Here is a 19,403-nt window from a genome sequence, read left to right as displayed (position 1 = left end):
GTAACAATTTTCCATCCACTGAAAAAACTTGTGAGAGATCATTGGAATTGGGGAGCTCTTGACATTCACACCTGCTGCATCCCCCTCAGCTCATAGACCTGCCTGGGCTGGGGGCTCATGCATTCAGGCTCTTTCAGCACAAGACCCCAGAGCACACAAGCCTGTTCGTGTCAGACCTCAATTCTCTTTGAGCCAGTTTTATAGAATGACCATGGGTGGGAAAGTTAGTGTGGCCATTCCTCGATTATCTTCAATTCAGGAGAGAGGGACAAAAAAATGCAATTTTTGTATCAGGTGGAAACTAAATTTGCCAACCAAATTTAATAAAGTAGATGCCTTGACTCCTATTTGGAAACTTGTGATTGTTGTAAGGAGTAAATGTGTTAACAGATGTTAAAGCATGTAGATAGTACTTGGCACATGGATAAATGCTATTTAGGTGCTAGCTATGATTGTTATGATTATTATTGCTATTATTATTATCTTCAATTGGTTAAATTGCAGAATGTTATGACTAGTATTCCCAAACTTCAAACATGATTTGGTACTATTACCTGAATCACAAGATTGTCCTGAGCATTAATTTAAACGTATATATCAATGTGCTGTGCAAGCTATGAAGTACATTAGATAACAGTGATGATGATGTAGTATTTATGGTCTTCATGTGACTCCATGGAGTGCTATTCATTGCCCAGTTCTCTTGTCTCTCTTTAGTTTTCCAGGACCATTTCAATATCTTGGTCAAATAACAGCTGAATTAGTAAGTATTTTGTTGACTTCCCAGCATGAATAATTCATGGTAAAGATATTTTACAAACAGGCCATCTCTTAGCTCTCTATTGAAACAAAGCTGTTGTGGTTCTGGGCTTATGCCTGTTGTGCTATTTTAAAAGACTTCAGAACATCTATGTAAGAACCCAAGATGGTGAATAGAATTTGGACCGATTTCAATAGAGTGTTTTAGTGTTTACCCAAACCTGGATTGAACTTTGCTTTAAATACTTTGCTGGTTCTCTTTCTAAGACAAAGTACATTCAATGAATGGCCAGGGTCATTTCTTGGTTTTATATTGTCTTACAGTCCTCACCAATGTTGTACCAACTTATTAGATTAATAGATATTTAGTGATTCACACTTAGTGCCAGTTACTGTTCCATTCATTGAGGAGATGGTGTAAGTGAAACAGTTTAAAACTGTGACTTCCGCAAGTTTATATCCTATTACTAGAAAATTTATTTAAAAAGAAATATTAATTATGATTTCATTAGAGACAGACTTGAAAATTCATTTTGTGTAATTCCTAGAATACTATAAATTATGGGAAATGACTTAAATACCTGCATACACATATACCCCTTTATTCTTTATATGGATATGTTCCACAAAACTTTAGAATGTTTCTTGACTTATTAATTTATTTAAGCAGGTTAACCTAACAGCATTATTTGCATATTTATTACTACAGTTCACCCCTGAACAACATGGGTTTGAATTGCATGGATCCACTTATATTGTGTGGATATCTTTCAAAAAATACCGTAGATATATTTTCTCTTATGATTTTCTTAAGAACATTTTCTTTTCTCCAGCTTACTTTATTATAAGAATACAGTGTATAAGTTCTTTTGGATTGGTGTTTCAGGGTTCTTAGGGTATAATCCCAGCAGTGGAATTGCTGAATCAGTATAGTGGGGAGAGGGGTCTACAGGAGCTACTATAAAGGACACAAGGACAAAATCAAGGGGGAGGGTAGAGGTGGGGGAGGGAGGTGGGATTGGCTGGGGTGGGGTGGAGGGATGGGAAGAAAATATAGACAATTGTAACTGAATAACAATAAAATATTAATAAAAAATAAAAAAACAAAAACAAAAAATACAGTGTATAATACATATAACATACAAAACATTTGTTACTCCATTGTTTATGTTATCAGTAAGGCTCTGGCTAACAGTTTATTAAATTTTGGAGGAGTCAAAAGCTCCCAACTCCTGCGTTATTCAAGGCTCAGCTGCAATCTCCTACTAAGACAAAAATAGATCATTGTTTTCAACATGAATAATACCACTGATGTGCCTGATTCAATACTTATAAGTAAGAGCTTTAAATTTTCTTCAAAATAATTCAGTCGCTAAAACCTCCTATCCTAGAAATTGAGGTATAGATATATATTTTGAAAGATTATCTTTAAAGTTTGACCAGAAGAGCCTAGTAACAGTGATATGTATGTTCCTAATTTAGCAACTCTCAAATTGATATTTTGTAGAAATTAATTATATCTTAAGAAACAATTTTCTTTCTAGGTTTTGCTAAATTCAATTGAGACAGCAAAGAGTTACATGTTAAGTTAGATCTGAAAATGGTTCTCTGTGTTATAAATTGTAAATGACTCAAGTTGAGGAAAGGTGAAATGGAAGGAATTCTTACTAATAGTTTAAGATAGTCAAACCTAGATTATTCATGAAAAACAAAAGATGAATTTCCATCATTTTGTAAATAAAGATTTTATTTATTTACTTTTAGAGAGAAGGGAAGGGAGGGAGAAAGAGAAGGAAAGAAACATTAATGTGTGAGAGAACTATTGGTCGCCTCTCACATGCCCCCAACTGAGGACCTGGCCTACAATCCAGACAGGTGCCCTGACTGGGAATCAAACTGGCGATGTTTCAGTTTGCAGACTGGTGCTCAATACACTGAGCCACACCAGCCAGGGCTCCAGAATTTCTTTTTTATTTTTTCTTTAAGATTTTATTTATTTATTTTTAGAGAGCAGGGAAAGGAAAGGAGAAAGAGAGGGAAGGAAATATCAATGTGTGGTTGCTTCTTGTGTGCCCTCTACTGGGGGCCTGGCCCACTACCCAGGCATATGCTCTGACTGGGAATTGAACTGGCAACCCTTTGGCTCATAGGCCCATGCTCAATCCACTGAGCTACACCAGCCAGGGCTCCATCATTTCTTTTACATATTAAAAATGTTTCTGAATTTGCAATGCATTCTGATATCCTCATTCAAGCTTCTCTTATGTGGCACCTCTCTCTGTCTTTCTCTCTCTCCCTCTCCTTTTTCTTAATCACATAATACAGAATTCACTCTAAAAAGTTTAGGGTGTGAAAATTGCTAAGTAGAATATAATTAAGTTATGTGGCCTAATAATGAATCAGTAATATGCTATATTCCACATAGATTTGACTGGCTTTCATTCCCCAATTTCATTCTATTATTTTTAGAACTTTCATATTTCATAATCTTTCTTTGTTCCATTTGGTTTCCCAGGAGAGAAAGATACTGATCTTTGAAATTCTGCATAGTCAGATTCCACACTAGTCTTTAGGACCTTAAACACTGGAAGCAGAAGAGGCAATTAAACTGAAGACACAAATTAGGTCCACCAGTTGGACAGGATGTAGTGCATCCTGTGCTGTTCATCCCAGACCCTTCTCTAGGGCTGACCCATCCCTGGGTGGGTCTTCCCGCCCTCAGTCCTTTCCTCACTTCATTGCATGTGAATCTCCTGAGAGGTCTCCCGAACCAGCCTTCTGCACACAGTTCTCCACTTCAGTCTGTTTCCAGGAGACCCAGTGTAAGACAGAAGGAGAGTAGTCTAGGATGGTGCCTCTAATCTTTCTTTTTTCTTAAAGATCAGTAAAGGTGTACAATATTCTAAAACACATTTAGAAGGTAGATGTTTCCTGGAGAGAACGTGAAGTAGGGAATTGGTTATTTGGACAATGGGTTGATAATGGTGAAAGGAGAGAAGAGGTAGATACTTATGGGGAAAATGTCTATGATTAAGAATAAGAGAGAAAAGAAATAGAGCTTTTAATGCCTAAAGACAAGCTTCTTCGAGGTGTCAGTTGCCCCTGTTACAGAGCTGAGCATGCTGACATTTGAGGCCAAACCCAGCCAGTTCTCATTCCTGATGGAGTGGTGGGTGGTAGAAGGACATGTGGAAAGGCTCTGAGTGCTGAGGCATTGCTCAAGGGAGAAAGCAAAGTTAGGTGGAAAGCTCCAGTTTCTACGAAAAGCAAAGGGAGTGTTTGACATGTAATGGATATGTCTGACAGATGTTGCTGGTGACACTGGTGCAACAAGAATGAAGGCATCATCTTTAGAATCTTAGGTTGAAATCCTGTCTCTATCACTTACTAGCTATGAATACAGTGTGCAGTGGATATTAAATATGTAGGTAATTATTCATTTATACCATGCAGTAATGTTGCACAAGTACCCATGTGACAGTTCACATGGAATATTTCAGCCTCAGAAGTGGCTGAGTAACACCTTTGTTCTAAGACACTGAAGACAATACTAAGGATATTAAGGAGCGTTTCTTCAATGCAGCTGAATTACAAAGTTCAGATATACTCTAGGGCATAAATTATTATCCTCATTCCTCATAGCTTTGTGGAGTCATTACTTAGGCATGTAAATATTTACCTGTGAAATGGTAAACATAATTTATGCAATTTAGGAAAATGCCAAGATTCATGAGAGGCTATAGTGTTAGACTCTCAGAGTCACTGGGGATCTGCTGCATTTAAATGTCATCTGCTTGTTTCTTTATCTACCTTTTACATTAAAATAGTGGTTAGCATTCTCTACATTGTCTGAAAAAAAAGCCCTCTCAAACTAAAGCGACCAATAAGCAACAAAACTGATGGTTTTTATTAGGCATGACAATAAGGGACATGCATGAGAACTACAAGATGTGAAAGCTGGAAGTGACATTAGAGCCTTTGTTGCCTCATCCTCTTCTATGGAAATAAAAGAGAAGCTGGAGGGGTGAAGAGACTTGCAAGTGTCCTACAGTTCATGAATGAAAAGACAGATCATAACCTGTGCCTCCAGACATAACTCTAGAATGCTTTCCATTGTACCACACAACCTATAGCAGGTTGTGTGACGCAGACACAATAGTTATGGCATTTCAGATCACCTATATACATGGAATCTGCATTGATCAGTTCAGTAAATTATCTGTACACATCCACACATACTCACAGACACAATTTATGCTCATAGCAACTCAGAAGAGAAATGTGAATCCAATGTGTACTAGTATAGTTTGGAGATAAAATAAAAGCAAATTACCTTGTTTACACAAACACTTTGCTCTTGGACACTAACAAAATACTGCCAGGATCACAGAACCAGAAGAACATTTTTATGTGAGGGGAAAAGCCCAATTATTTTCAGATGTATTTCTTCAGGGATACTGAGAAGTCCTTGTAACTCTTGACTCTAACCCATAAAAGCATTTTTTCTCAGCGCTGCAAGGTTGGCCTGGATGTCTGCCTACAATTTCAGCTTTCAGACTAGAGCTTAGACATGGTTTGATTGACTAGGATACTTTTGGCTGCAAATTCAAAAGCCCAATTTAATGAAAATTTATATAGTAAAGAAGTTTATTATCTCACATAAGAGAGTACAGTAATAGTTAGGCCTAGCAAGTTGGTGACTCAATAATTCCATAATGTCATCATGGATACAAACTCTTCCCACAGTTTTGCTCTGCTTTTCTCAGTATAACAGTGTTGAATTCAGGCTGGCTTCTCTTAGGGTTGCAAGATACTTACCAGCACTCTTTAACCCTACACATATTCTTGTTCACACTCTAAAAAAGAGAGAAACCTTTCCCCCAAGTATGAGGCCACACAACTTCTCTATTTACAATAAGAGTGAGATCAATGCCATGTGCTGACTGCAGGAACAACTTGACAATGGGGTTGGTTTTCCCTCAGTCATTTGGGAAGGGGCATCCAAATAAAATCTAAAAGGATCTATTAGGAAGGAAGAAAGAGAAATGGATGTTAAGGCAATTAATGTTTTCTACTGATATTTCCAGTAGTATCTATAATGGCACCTGTAGGAAGCATGTAGAAAGATTTACTTTAGCTAAAAATATCTGTGAATTAAGTCAAACTATGAATGAACTGTCTATCAATTATGAGAATGGGTATTGTTTTTCCCTAAAACTTTTGCCTTTAGTTCTATTGTTTTTCAAGAACATTTCTGGAAATCCAGCAATATTAAGTGAAGTAGAGAAGAACATCATATTCTGTTATACTTTTTGAACCAAAGCTGTTAAAAAGGTAATGGTTTAACACCCTGACTTATTTTGCTTAGTATGGATGGTATTCTCAAAGTCCACCCATGTTGTTACAAATGGCAGTATTTCATATTTGGATTAAAGTCCTAAATATAAGATCTGAAACAATAAATTATATAGGATAAAACATAAGTACTAAACTTATGGACCTTGATCTTAGGATTTTATGAACGTGACCCCAAAGGCAAGGGGAGTAAAGGCAAAAACAAGTGAATGGGACTATATCATACTAAAAAGCTTCTGCACAGTAAAAAAAAAACTGCCCACATGAACACAACAAAACAGAAAGGCAACCAGATGGGAGAAGATATTTGCAAACAACAGCTCTGGCAAGGGGTTAATATCGAAAGTATATAAAGAACTCATACAACTAAACACCAAACAAACAAATTATCCAATTAAAAAATGGGCAGAGGTCCTGAACCAACACTTCTCCCAAGAAGCCATACAAAATGGCCAACAGATACAGGAAAAGATACTCCACTTCACTAGCTATTAGGGAAATGCAAAGAAAAAAACTACAATAAGATACCACCTCAGAACTGTTCGAATGGCTATTATCAACAAGACTAGTGATAACAAGTGTGGAGAGGTTGTGAAGAACACCCTCATTCACTATTGTTGGGAATGTAAATTGGTACAGTCACTGTGGAAAACAGTATGGAGGTACCTCAAAAAATTAAGAATAGAGTTACCATATGACCCAGAAATCTCTCTTCAGGGTACCTACCTGAAAAACTCAGAAACATTTATTCACAAAGATATGTGCACCCCCTGTTTGTTGCAGCATTATTCACGGTGGCCAAGACATGGAATCAACCAAAGTGTCCTTTGATAGATGATTGGATAAAGAAGATGTGGTACAGATATACAATGGAATACTACTCAGCCAAAAGAAAAGAGATTGTCTTTTTTGTTTGAAATACACACTAAAATATTTAGTGGTGGTAGGGCTAATGCTTGGCAACTTACTCTCAAATGGTTTAATATAAGTGTTCTTTGTATTCATTTGGCAACTTTTCCATTAGATTGTTTCAAAATAAAAAGCTTAGATACAAAAAGGTAGAAAGTCTATTTCCAGTTGTGGGCACAAGGAGGATTTTTATGGAGAAGAATGCATTTGAATGGAAGCTTGAAAGATGGGAGGATCTGACTGAGCAAAGATGAAGGGAAGATCATTCTAGGCAGAAGGCATATGGGATGTGTAAATTTGTTGCCTCTCCTGCTCAGTTACTTATACACACACATAAACACACATGGAGCCACTGTCTTGGTTCAGGCTTATCATTTCTCCCCCAGACTATTGTAAAAGTCTCTTAACAGGTCTTCCTGCCTTTGGGCAAGGAACATAGAATTTACTGTGAGTTTTAAGCAAAGGATTTAAAATGAGAAGGTGGATGTAGAATGGAACAGACTTGAAAGAGATGGATAGTATTACTCTCTAAAAGTAAATTCTCCTGAGCAGCAAGGGAATATCCAACCTTGCTAAAGAATGTCCGGGACTGACAAGATGGCGGCAACATAGGTGGGAGCGGAGTCCACTTCCCCTCAACGCCAGGGAAATACCTAGCTGATCTGAGGAGCAGAGCGAACAGCCAACAGTATTCCAGCATATACGAATATCAGAGACCAAAGATAGAGGACACTGAAAGATCTGACGGTAAGAAGAGTGCTCAAGGACAATAAGGTCCACGGGACCCGGGAACGCGCGGTACAAGGGCGGCAGAAGCGCCAGCCCTGGCGCAGGGGCTCCTGCAGGAGTCTTGGGAGAGGGCCAGGCTGCGCTGTGAGCAGCCAGGTGCTTGATTAGACCAGGGGGGCTTGAAAAGGAGGAATTTCTCAAAAAGAAAAAGAAAATAGAGACACTCAGGGGCTAATTAGAGAACTCTCGGTAGTAGCCGAGGCCCCTGGCGCCCCTCCCCCTCCACCCCTGGACTGCTACGCTCACCTGAGGTCCGGTCGCGCGCGCGAGCAGATTAGCGAACGGGACCCACACTTGAAACCCCGGAGGGGCGCCCACACCTGAAACCTCCGAGATAATTTGGAGCAGAGACTAGCTGCTCCACCCACAGGCCCAAAACGTCGGAACCCAGTGCCGCGTGATTCAGTCCCAGGGCGGCCCCGCCCGCCCGAGAGACTCAAGCCCAGGGCGGCTGGATCGGGCTCCCAAGCACAGAGCCTGTGGCTCAGCGGGCTGCGCGCGCTCACGAAGCACAGGGCCTGCTGGGTGCCTGTTTTCCAAATACAAAGCTGCTGGCGAGTGTCCTAACCCCAAGGCGGCTGAATCCGCCACCTGCGCGCCAGCGTTCCAAGCCCTGGCGGCTCGATTGGTCCGCCGGCTGCGCGCTCAGGGCACAAAATAACGTCACAGACCCAAAGCGGCTGGATTCCCCTGCTGCGCACGCACGCGTCACAAGCCAAAGCGGCTGGATTGGCTGATCAACGGACTGATTGACTGCCAGGGACCACACCTACAAAACAGCGAAGAGTGTGACCCAGGAAGAGAGAAAAGTGAAACCAATCCTTCCAACCACCCCCTCCCGTTGCACAGACAGGACACCAGCAGAAATAACCTGACCGGTTTAAAGCCAACAGAAGATTTTTTTTTTTTATCCTTTTTCTTTTTTTTCCTTTCCCCCTGAATTCCTTCTTCCTCTCTCTTTTTTTCTTTTTTTTCATTCCTTCTTCCTCCCATCCTTTACCATTTTTATGTCTTCTTCCTGCCTTCTTTTATCTATTTCTATGTTTTAATTTTTGCTAAAATTCCTTCTTATCTTGCCTCCGATCTTTCTTTATTCCTTCTTCCCTCCTTCCTTCCTTTCCTCCTTTCCTATTTCCTTTTTCCCTCCTTCCCATCTTTGTTTTGGTTTGATTTGTGTGTGTGTGTGTGTTTTTTTTTCTTTTCTTTTGCCCCCCCTTTCTCTTTTTCCCACAGGTGAGACAACAAAACCTGGAGTGCTGAAAAGACTAGAGTTAGACCGTGTTAAACACATAAACGTCAGCTCAAGACCAGTGAGCACAGGAGAGTAAGGAGACAGCACCACCGAATCCCATTGGCATTCTACCATAGAAGTTCATATCATAAATCCAGGGAGTCAGAACAAAGCAATTTAAGACGCAGAGGCCAACAAGAAGAGCCTCACAAACAATGGGAAGACAAAGAAACAATTCCCAAATGAAAGGAAAGGAGGAAGTCTCAGAAAGAATACTAACCGAAAAAGAGGCAAGTCAACTATCAGATACTGAGTTCAAAGCAATGGTCATCAGGAAGCTCACTGAGCTCTCTGAGCTCAAAGAGAACTACCAGAAACTACAAGGAAACTACAATGAACTCACTGCAAACTATATCAACATGAAAAAGGAAATAGAAAATATCAACAAGAGCCAAGAGGAAATGAAGAATACAATTTCTGAATTGAAGAACACAGTAGAAGGAATTAAAAGCAGACTTGACGAAGCAGAGGATCGGATCAGCGAGCTGGAGGACAAAGTAGAAAAAAACACCCAGAAGGAGCAAGAAAAGGAAAAGAGGCTCAGAAAGAATGAAGAGGCAATAAGGGAAATGCAGGACAACATGAAATGTAACAATATCCGTATAATAGGAATACCAGAAGGAGAAGAAGAAGAGCAAGGGATAGAAAACCTGTTTGAAAAAGTAATGATGGAAAATTTCCCTAATCTGAGAAGAGAAAAAGTCACCCAAATCCAGGAATCACAGAGAGTCCCAAACAAGAGGAACCCAAAGAGACCCACTGCAAGACACATCATAATTAAAATGGCAAATTTCCAAGACAAAGAGAGGATCTTAAAGGCAGCAAGGGAGAAAAAGGAAGTAACATACAAGGGAGCCCCAATAAGGTTAGCAACTGACTTCTCAATGGAAACGCTCCAAGCCAGAAGAGAATGGCAAAAAATATTCCAAGTACTGAGAACCAGAGGCCTGCAACCAAGACTACTTTACCCAGCAAGGCTCTCAATCAAGATAGAAGACCAAATAAAGAGTTTCCCAGACAAAAGAAGTCTAAAAGAATACAGCTCCACCAAACCAGCTCTGCAAGAGATGCTAAAGGGACTGCTTTAAGGAAAGGAAGGAAAAGAGAAAGACAGAGGAACCCAGGTAGGAAATAATGGCAATGAATAACTACCTATCGATAATAACCTTAAACGTAAATGGATTAAATGCTCCAATCAAAAGACATAGAACAGCTGAATGGATAAGAAAACATGACCCACACATATGCTGCCTACAAGAAACCCATCTCAGGACAAAAGACTTACACAGACTGAAAGTGAAGGGCTGGAAACAAATCTTCCAAGCAAACGGACAGGAAAAAAAAGCAGGGGTAGCAATACTCATATCTGACATAATAGACTTCCAAAGAAGGGCCATAAAGAGAGACCCAGAAGGTCACTTCATAATACTCAAAGGAAGAATCCACCAAGAAGACATAAACATTGTAAATATATATGCACCCAACATAGGAGCACCCAAATACATAAAGAAAATCTTGGAGGATTTCAAGAAAGATATTGACAGCAACACAATTATAGTAGGGGATTTTAACACCCCACTATCAAAAATGGACAGGTCTTCCAAACAAAAGATCAACAAAGATATTGTGTCACTTAACAATACCTTAGAGGAAATGGACTTAACTGATATATACAGAGCTTTTCATCCCAAAGAAGCAAAATACACGTTCTTTTCAAGTGTCCATGGAACTTTTTCAAAGATAGACCACATGATAGGACACAAAGCAAGCCTCAACAAATTCAAGAAAATTGAAATCATATCAAGCATCTTCTCTGACCACAAGGGTCTGAAACTAGAAACCAACCCCAAGGGTAAAAACCCCAAACACTCAAAAGCATGGAGACTGAATAGCATGCTATTAAACAATGAATGGGTCAAGAACGAGATTAGGGAAGAAATCAAAAACTTCCTGGAAACAAATGAAAACGAACTCACAACAACCCAAAACCTATGGGACACAGCAAAGGCAGTCCTGAGAGGGAAGTTCATAGCAATACAGGCCTACCTTAAGAAGTTAGAAACAGTTCAAACAAACAACCTAACCCTACGCCTACAAGAACTGGAGGAACAACAACAAAGACAGCCCAGAGCAAGCAGAAGGAAGGAAATAACCAAGATCAGAGCAGAACTAAATGACATAGAGACTAAAAGCACAATTGTAAGGATCAATGAATCCAGGAGCTGGTACTTTGAAAAGATAAACAAAATCGACAAGCCTTTAAGTAGGCTCATCAAGAAAAAAAGAGAGAGGATCCAAATAAACAGAATTAGAAATGAAAGTGGAGAGATTACAACTGATACCACAGAAATACAAAGGATCGTAAGAAATTACTATGAAGACCTGTATGCTAAGAAATTTGAAAACCTAGATGAAATGGACACATTTCTAGAAAAATATAATCTTCCAAAACTGAATGAAGAAGAAGCAGAAAACCTGAACAGACCAATATCAGCAAAGGAAATTGAAGAAGTCATCAAGAAACTCCCATCACACAAAAGCCCTGGACCAGATGGTTTCACAGGAGATTTCTACAAAGCATTTAAGGAAGAACTAACCCCTATCCTTCACAGACTATTCGAAAAAATCCAAACTGATGGAAGACTCCCAAACTCTTTTTATGAAGCCAACATCATCCTAATCCCAAAACCAGATAAAGACACAACGAAGAAAGAAAACTTCAGGCCAATATCGCTGATGAACATAGACGCTAAAATTCTCAACAAAATATTAGCAAACCGCATCCAGCAATATATTAAAAAGATCATCCACCATGACCAAGTGGGATTCATCCCAGGGATGCAAGGATGGTACAATATTCGCAAATCAATAAACATAATACATCACATCAACAACAGCAAAGACAAAAATCACATGATCATATCAATAGATGCGGAAAAAGCATTTGATAAGATACAGCACCCATTTCTGATAAAAACACTCAGCAAAGTGGGAATAAAGGGAGCAGTCCTCAACATAATTAAGGCCATATATGAGAGACCTACAGCCAACATCACACTCAATGGACAAAAACTTAGAGCTTTCCCACTAAGATCAGGAACTAGACAAGGATGCCCTCTCTCACCACTCCTATTCAACATAGTATTGGAAGTCCTAGCCACAGCAATCAGACAAGAAAAAGAAATAAAAGGCATCCAAATTGGAAAGGAGGAAATGAAACTGTCACTGTTTGCAGACGACATGATAGTGTACATGGAAAACCCTATAGACTCCACTCAAAAACTACTCGACCTAATAAATGAATTTGGCAAAACAGCTGGATACAGAGTCAATACCCAGAAATCAAAGGCATTCCTGTACACCAGCAACGAAACTGCAGAAACAGAAATCAGGAAAAAAATCCCATTCGATATAGCAACAAGAAAAATAAAGTACCTAGGAATAAACCTAACCAAGGAGGTAAAAGACCTGTACTCAGAAAACTACACAACACTGAAGAAAGAAATTAAGGAAGATACAAACAAATGGAAGCATGTACCATGTTCATGGATTGGAAGAATCAACATTATCAAAATGGCTATACTACCCAAAGCAATTTATAGATTCAATGCAATCCCTATTAGAGTACCCATGACATATTTCACAGATATAGAACAAACATTGCAGAAATTCATATGGAACCATAAACGACCTCGAATAGCTGCAGCAATTTTGAGAAAGAAAAACAAAGCAGGAGGGATCACAATACCTGATATCAAACTGTATTACAAGGCCACTGTAATCAAAACAGCCTGGTACTGGCATAAAAACAGGCACATAGACCAATGGAACAGAATAGAGAGCCCAGAAATAAACTCAAGTCTATACGATCAATTAATATTTGACAAAGGAGGCAGGAGCATAAAATGGAGCAAAAACAGCCTCTTCAACAGATGGTGTTGGGAGATCTGGACAGCTACGTGCAAAAAAATGAAACTCGATCACCAACTTACGCCATACACGAAAATAAACTCAAGATGGATAAAAGACTTAAATATAAGCCGTAACACCATAAAAGTCCTTGAGGAAAACATTGGCAGGAAAATCTCAGACATTCCACGCAGCAACATCCTCACAGACACATTCCCTAAAGCAAGGGACATAAAGGAAAGAATAAACAAATGGGACCTCATCAGAATAAAAAGCTTCTGCATGGCTAAAGAAAACAGCACCAAATTACAAAGAGTACCAACAGTATGGGAAAACATATTTGCCAATGATACCTCAGACAAGGGCCTGATCTCCAAAATATATAAAGAACTCACTCGACTCCACTCCAGGAAGACAAACAACCCAATTAAAAAATGGGCAAAGGACTTGAACAGACACTTCTCCAAGGAAGACATACAGAGGGCCCAGAGACATATGAAAAGATGCTCAGCATCACTAGCCATCAGAGAGATGCAAATTAAAACCACAATGAGGTATCATCTCACACCAGTCAGAATGGCCAACATAAACAAATCCACAAACAAATGTTGGAGAGGATGTGGAGAAAAGGGAACCCTTGTGCACTGTTGGTGGGAATGCAGACTGGTGAGGCCACTGTGGAAAACAATATGGAATTTCCTCAGAAAACTAAAAATGGAACTGCCCTTTGACCCAGTAATTCCGCTGCTGGGATTATACCCTAAGAACACTGAAACACCAATCCAAAAGAATCTGTGCACCCCAATGTTCATAGCAGCACAATTTACAATAGCCAAGTACTGGAAGCAACCGAAGTGCCCATCAGCAAACGAGTGGATCCAAAAACTATGGTATATTTACACAATGGAATTCTACGCAGCAGAGAGAAAGAAGGAGCTTATACCCTTTGCAACAGCATGGATGAAACTGGAGAGCATTATGCTAAGTGAAATAAGCCAGGAAGTGAGGGACAAGTACCATATGATCTCACCTTTAACTGGAACATAAGCAATAGAAGAAAAAAGCAAACAAAATATAACCAGAGACATTGAAGTTAAGAACAATCTAACAATAGCCAGGGCGGGGGTGGGGGGTGGGGGCGGGGATAGTGGGAAGAGGGTATTACAGGAACTACTATAAAGGACACATGGACAAAACCAAGGGGGAGGGTGGAGAGGGGGGAGGGAGGTGGGTTCACCTGGGGTGGGGTAGAGGGATGGGGAGAAAAGGCATACAACTGTAATTGCATAACAATAAAAAAAAAAAAAAAAAAAAAAAAAGAATGTCCGCATCGCAGGCCATGCTGTGAAGTACAGCTATGACATGGAACTGGCTAATTAGAAACAGCACCTGTAAAATAAGCTCCAGTCATGAAGGCTCTTTTTAGATACCACCCTCTTGGAGGTGACTTCTTGTGACAAGAAGGCTGTTTACTTAATCTACCTGCCCTGGGAACCAGAATCTAGTTATAGAAATAACACTAATCCTTTTAAAAGATCTAATGCTTATTGCAGAAATCTGTGATGGTAGTAAGTTGAAAATGAGAATTGAAACTTATCCACAGTCCTAAAACTCTAACAATCACTGTGAAATTTCTACTATCCTCCCCCCTCCCTTACCCACAACACACACACTCTATACATACTCATATAGATATCTGGGATAATTCTTTGTGTATGTGTGTGTGTTTTAAACCTAATATGTATACGCATTTTGTCTGGCTATGAAATAATCTTTAAAAACATGACTTTTAAAATTACAAATATGCCATTATTGTTATAAATTTAGATTTTTCCTTAAAAGAAATAGCACTGCAATTACACATCCTTTTTTCTGCCTTTAATTATTTTCTTAAGATAGGTTCTCAAAATGTAATTTAGTCAAATCTTAAATATTTCAGTGATTTTTATATAAATTAGAAAACTACCCTCTAGAAATAATGTGCAACTACTAGTCCCCATGTAAAGCGTAGCAGAGGCTTGTAAAAGTGGGTCACTTCACCTAGTATATCTTTGAATATTCTCCTTGGCCTTCAAACCCTGCATAGTAGAGAATATAAAGGGTGGGAAAATGCATGGCAAACTTTTAATACCTTTTACTAACTATTTATTTATTTATTTTAAAAGATTTTATTTATTTATTTTTAGAGAGAGGAAAGGGAGGGAGAAAGAGAGGGAAAGAAAAAATCAATGTGTGGTTACTCTCTTGCACCCTTCACTGGAGACCTGGCCTGCAACCCAGGCATGTGCCCTGACTGGGAATTGAACCAGTGACCCTTTGGTTCACAGGCTGGCACTCAATCCACTGAGTCATACCAACCAGGGCTAAAACCTTTTATTAACAATTTAAACAGTAATACTTATGAAGAGAATGAATAATGCTTTTAGTCATCACACTATTTTAAGAATATGTCAATTAAACATGAGATTATTCAAGTGGTATAAAATTTTACAGTTAATGAAATTTCCACTAACTAAAGTAGGTAAGATTGTTCTTAATTATTGCAAAATAAAAAATTATAACGCTCAAGCCTTAACAAATTCAAGAAAACTGAAATCATATCAAGCATCTTCTTGGATCACAAAGACTTGGAACTAGAAACCAATGTCAAGAAAAAAACTGGAAAACATTCAAATACAGGCTGAATAATATGTTATTAAATAATGAATGGGTTAAATATGAGATCAAAGAACTAATCAAAAGTATCTGCAAACAAATGAAAATGAACTCACCACAACCTGAATCTTATGGGACACAATGATGGCAATCCTGAGGGGGAAGTTCATAACAATACAGGCATACCTAAAGAAGATAGAAAATTTCAAATAAACAACCTAACCCTATATTTAACAGAACTAGAGGAACAACAAAGTCCAGAGTGAGTAGAAGGAAGGAAGTAATGAAGATCAGAGCAGAATTAAATGACATAGAGACCAAAACCAAACAAACAAAAACAAAAAATTCAAAGGATCAATGAATCCAGGAGCTGTTTTTTTGAGAAGATAAACAATATTGACAAACCTTTAACCAGACTCATCAAGAAAAAAAAGAGAGGACCCAGATAAATAAAATCAGAAATGAAAGAGGAGAAGTAACAACTGATACCACAGAAATACAAAGGATTGTAAGAAATTACTACAAACAACTATATGCCAAGACAACCTGGGCAAAATGGATAAATTTGTAGAAACATACAATCTTCCAAAACTGAATCAAGAAGTAGAAAACCTGAATAGACCGATTCACTGAATAGACAGTGAAACTGAAGCAGTAATAAAAAATCTCCTGACACCAAAAGCCCTGGACCAGATGGCTTCACAGGCGAATTTTACCAAACATTCAAGAAAGAAGTAACACCTATCCTTCTCAGACTATTCCAAAAAATTCAAGATGAGGGAAGATTCCCAAACTCTTTTCACAAGGACAGTATTATCCTAATTCCAAAACCAGGTAAAGTCATAACAAAGAAAATCACAGGCCAATTTCTCTGATAAACACAGATGCTAAAATCCTCAACAAAACATTGGCAAACCGGATACAGCAATACTTTGAATAGATCATACACCATGATCAAATGGGATTCATTCCAGGAATGGAAGGATGGTATGTATTCACAAATCAATAAACATTGTACATCACATAAACAAAATGAAGGACAAAAACCACATGATCATATAAATAGGTCCTTAAAAAAGCATTGGATAAAATCCAGCACCCATTTATGATAAAAAAAAAAACACTCAGCAAAGTGAGTATAGAGGGAACATACCTAAACATAATAAAGGTCATATACAAGAAACCTAATGTCAACATCATACTCAATGGGCAAAACCTAAAAATGTTTCCCTTACTATCAGGAAAAGGACAAGAGTGTCTGCTTTTACCACTCTTATTCAACCTAGTATTAGAGGTTCTAGCCACAATGATCAGACGAGCAAAAGAAATAAAGGCATCCAAATTGGAAAGGTGGAAGTAAAATTGTTATTATTTGCAGATGATGTGATAGTGCACATAGAAAACCCTATAGACTCCACCCAAAACTACTTGATCTAATAAATGAATGAGGCAAAGTAGCAGGATACAAAGCCAATATTCAGAAATTTATGATTTTTTTTTGATAGTTTTATCTTCTAATTTATTCTTTTTTTTTAATTGTTATTTAATTACAGTTGTATGCCTTTTCTCCCCATCCCTTCACCCCACCCCAGGTGAACCCACTTCCCTCCCCCCTCTCCACCCTCCCCCTTGGATTTGTTCATGTGTCCTTTATAGTAGTTCCTGTAATCCCCTCTACCCACTGTCCCCGCCCCCACCCCCCACCCCCGCCCTTGCTATTGTTACATTGTTCTTAACTTCAATGTCTCTGGTTATATTTTGTTTGCTTTTTCCTTCTATTGCTTATGTTCCAGTTAAAGGTGAGATCATATGGTATTTGTCCCTCACTTCCTGGCTTATTTCACTTAGCATAATGCTCTCCAGTTTCATCCATGCTGTTGCAAAGGGTATAAGCTCCTTCTTTCTCTCTGCTGCGTAGAATTCCATTGTGTAAATCTGTGCACCCCAATGTTCATAGCAGCACAATTTACAATAGCCAAGTACTGGAAGCAACCAAAGTGCCCATCAGCAAACGAGTGGATCCAAAAATTTATGATATTTTTGTACAGCAACAATGAAGTATCATACAGAGAAATTAAGAAAAAAATCCCATTTACCATAGCAAAAACAGCAACAACAACAAAATAAAGTATCTAGGAATAAATTTAACCAAGAAGGTAAAAGATCTATACTGGAAAACTATAGAACACTGAAGAAAGAAACTGAGGAAGATACAAATAAATGGAAACATATACTGTGTTCATGGATTGGAATAATTAGCATCATTAAAATGCCTGTACTACTCAAAGCAATCTATAGATTTAATGCAATTCCTATTAAAATACAGATCTAGAACAAATACTACAATCATTTATATGAAACCAAAAAAATTCCTGAATGACCTCAGCAATCTTGAGAAAGAAGAACAAAGTAGGAGGGATCACAATGCCTGATATCAAACTGTACTACAAGTCCACTGTATTCAAAACAAGCTAGTACTGGCATAAGAACAGACACATAGATCAATGGAACAGAATAGAGAGCCCAGAAATAAACCCATGTCTCTATAATCAATTAATATTTGACAAAGGGGGAAGAAGCATAAAATGGAGTAAAAATAGCCTCTTCAATAAGTGGTGTTGGGAGAACTGGACTGGTACATACAAAAAAAAAAAAAAAGAAACTAGATCACCAACTTAAACCATACACCAGAATAAACTCAAAATGGGTAAAAGGCTTAAGTGTAAGTCATGGTATCATAAAAATCCTAGGGAAAAACATAGACAGTAAAATTTCAGATCTCACATAGCAATATTTTCCTGATATATCTCCCAGGGCAAGGGAAATAAAGGAATGATAAACAAATAGGACTACATCAAATTAAAAAGTTTCTGCACAGCTAAAGAACTATCATCAAAATGAAAAGGGAACTGACTGTATGGGAGACCATATTTGCTGATAATGCATTGGACAAAGGTTCAATCTCCAAAAATGTGTAAAGAACTCATATGACTCAACACCAGGAAGACAAACAATCCAATAAAAAAAATGGGCAAAGGATCTGAATAGACACTTCTCCAAGGAGGACATACATATGGCTCATAGACATAGGAAAAAATGCTCAATATCAACAGCCACCAGAGAGATACAAATTAAAACCACAATGAGATACCACTTCACACCAGCCAAACTGGCTATCATTAAAAAATCAACAAACAACAAGTGCTGGTGAGGATGAGGAGGAAAGGGAATCTTAGTGCACTCTTGGTGGGAATGCAGACTGATGCAGCCACTGTGGAAAACAATATGGAATTTCCTCAAAAAATTAAAAATGGAATTACCTTTTAACCCAGTGTTTCCACTGCTGGGTTTATAACGTAAGGATTTGAAACACCAATTCAAAAGTATTTATGGCCCCCTATGTTCATAGCAGCACTTTTTACAATAGACAAGAGTTGGAAACAGCCTAAGTGCCCATCAGTAGAAGAGTGGATTAAAGAACTGGTACATTTACACAATGGAATACTACCCAGCAAAAAGAAAGAATTCCTTTCTTTTTGTGATAGCATGGTTGGAACTATAGACTATTATGCTAAGTGAAGTAAGCCAGTTGGTGAAAGACAAACACTGTATGATCTCACTTATAAGAAGAATCTAATGAACAAAATAAACTAAGGAGCACACTAGAACCAGAGGCACTGACAGTGATAAGGGGAAGAGGGTGGGGGCACTTCTTGAAAGAAGGTGAAGGAATTCG

At 38.5% G+C, this 19,403-nt stretch overlaps 1 long non-coding RNA gene across 2 annotated transcripts in view; it reads right to left on the bottom strand.

The window, feature by feature from the left end:
- Positions 1-19,403, bottom strand: part of LOC123478898 (uncharacterized) — an 80,046-nt gene that overhangs the window by 21,892 nt on the left and 38,751 nt on the right. The gene's annotated exons all lie outside the window — the stretch shown is intronic.

This window comes from Desmodus rotundus, chromosome 11, assembly GCF_022682495.2.
Source record: "Desmodus rotundus isolate HL8 chromosome 11, HLdesRot8A.1, whole genome shotgun sequence".
Lineage (NCBI taxonomy): Eukaryota > Metazoa > Chordata > Mammalia > Chiroptera > Phyllostomidae > Desmodus > Desmodus rotundus.
The sequence above is the reverse complement of the archived record's forward strand: the minus strand, read 5'-3'. Positions and strand labels throughout refer to the sequence as shown.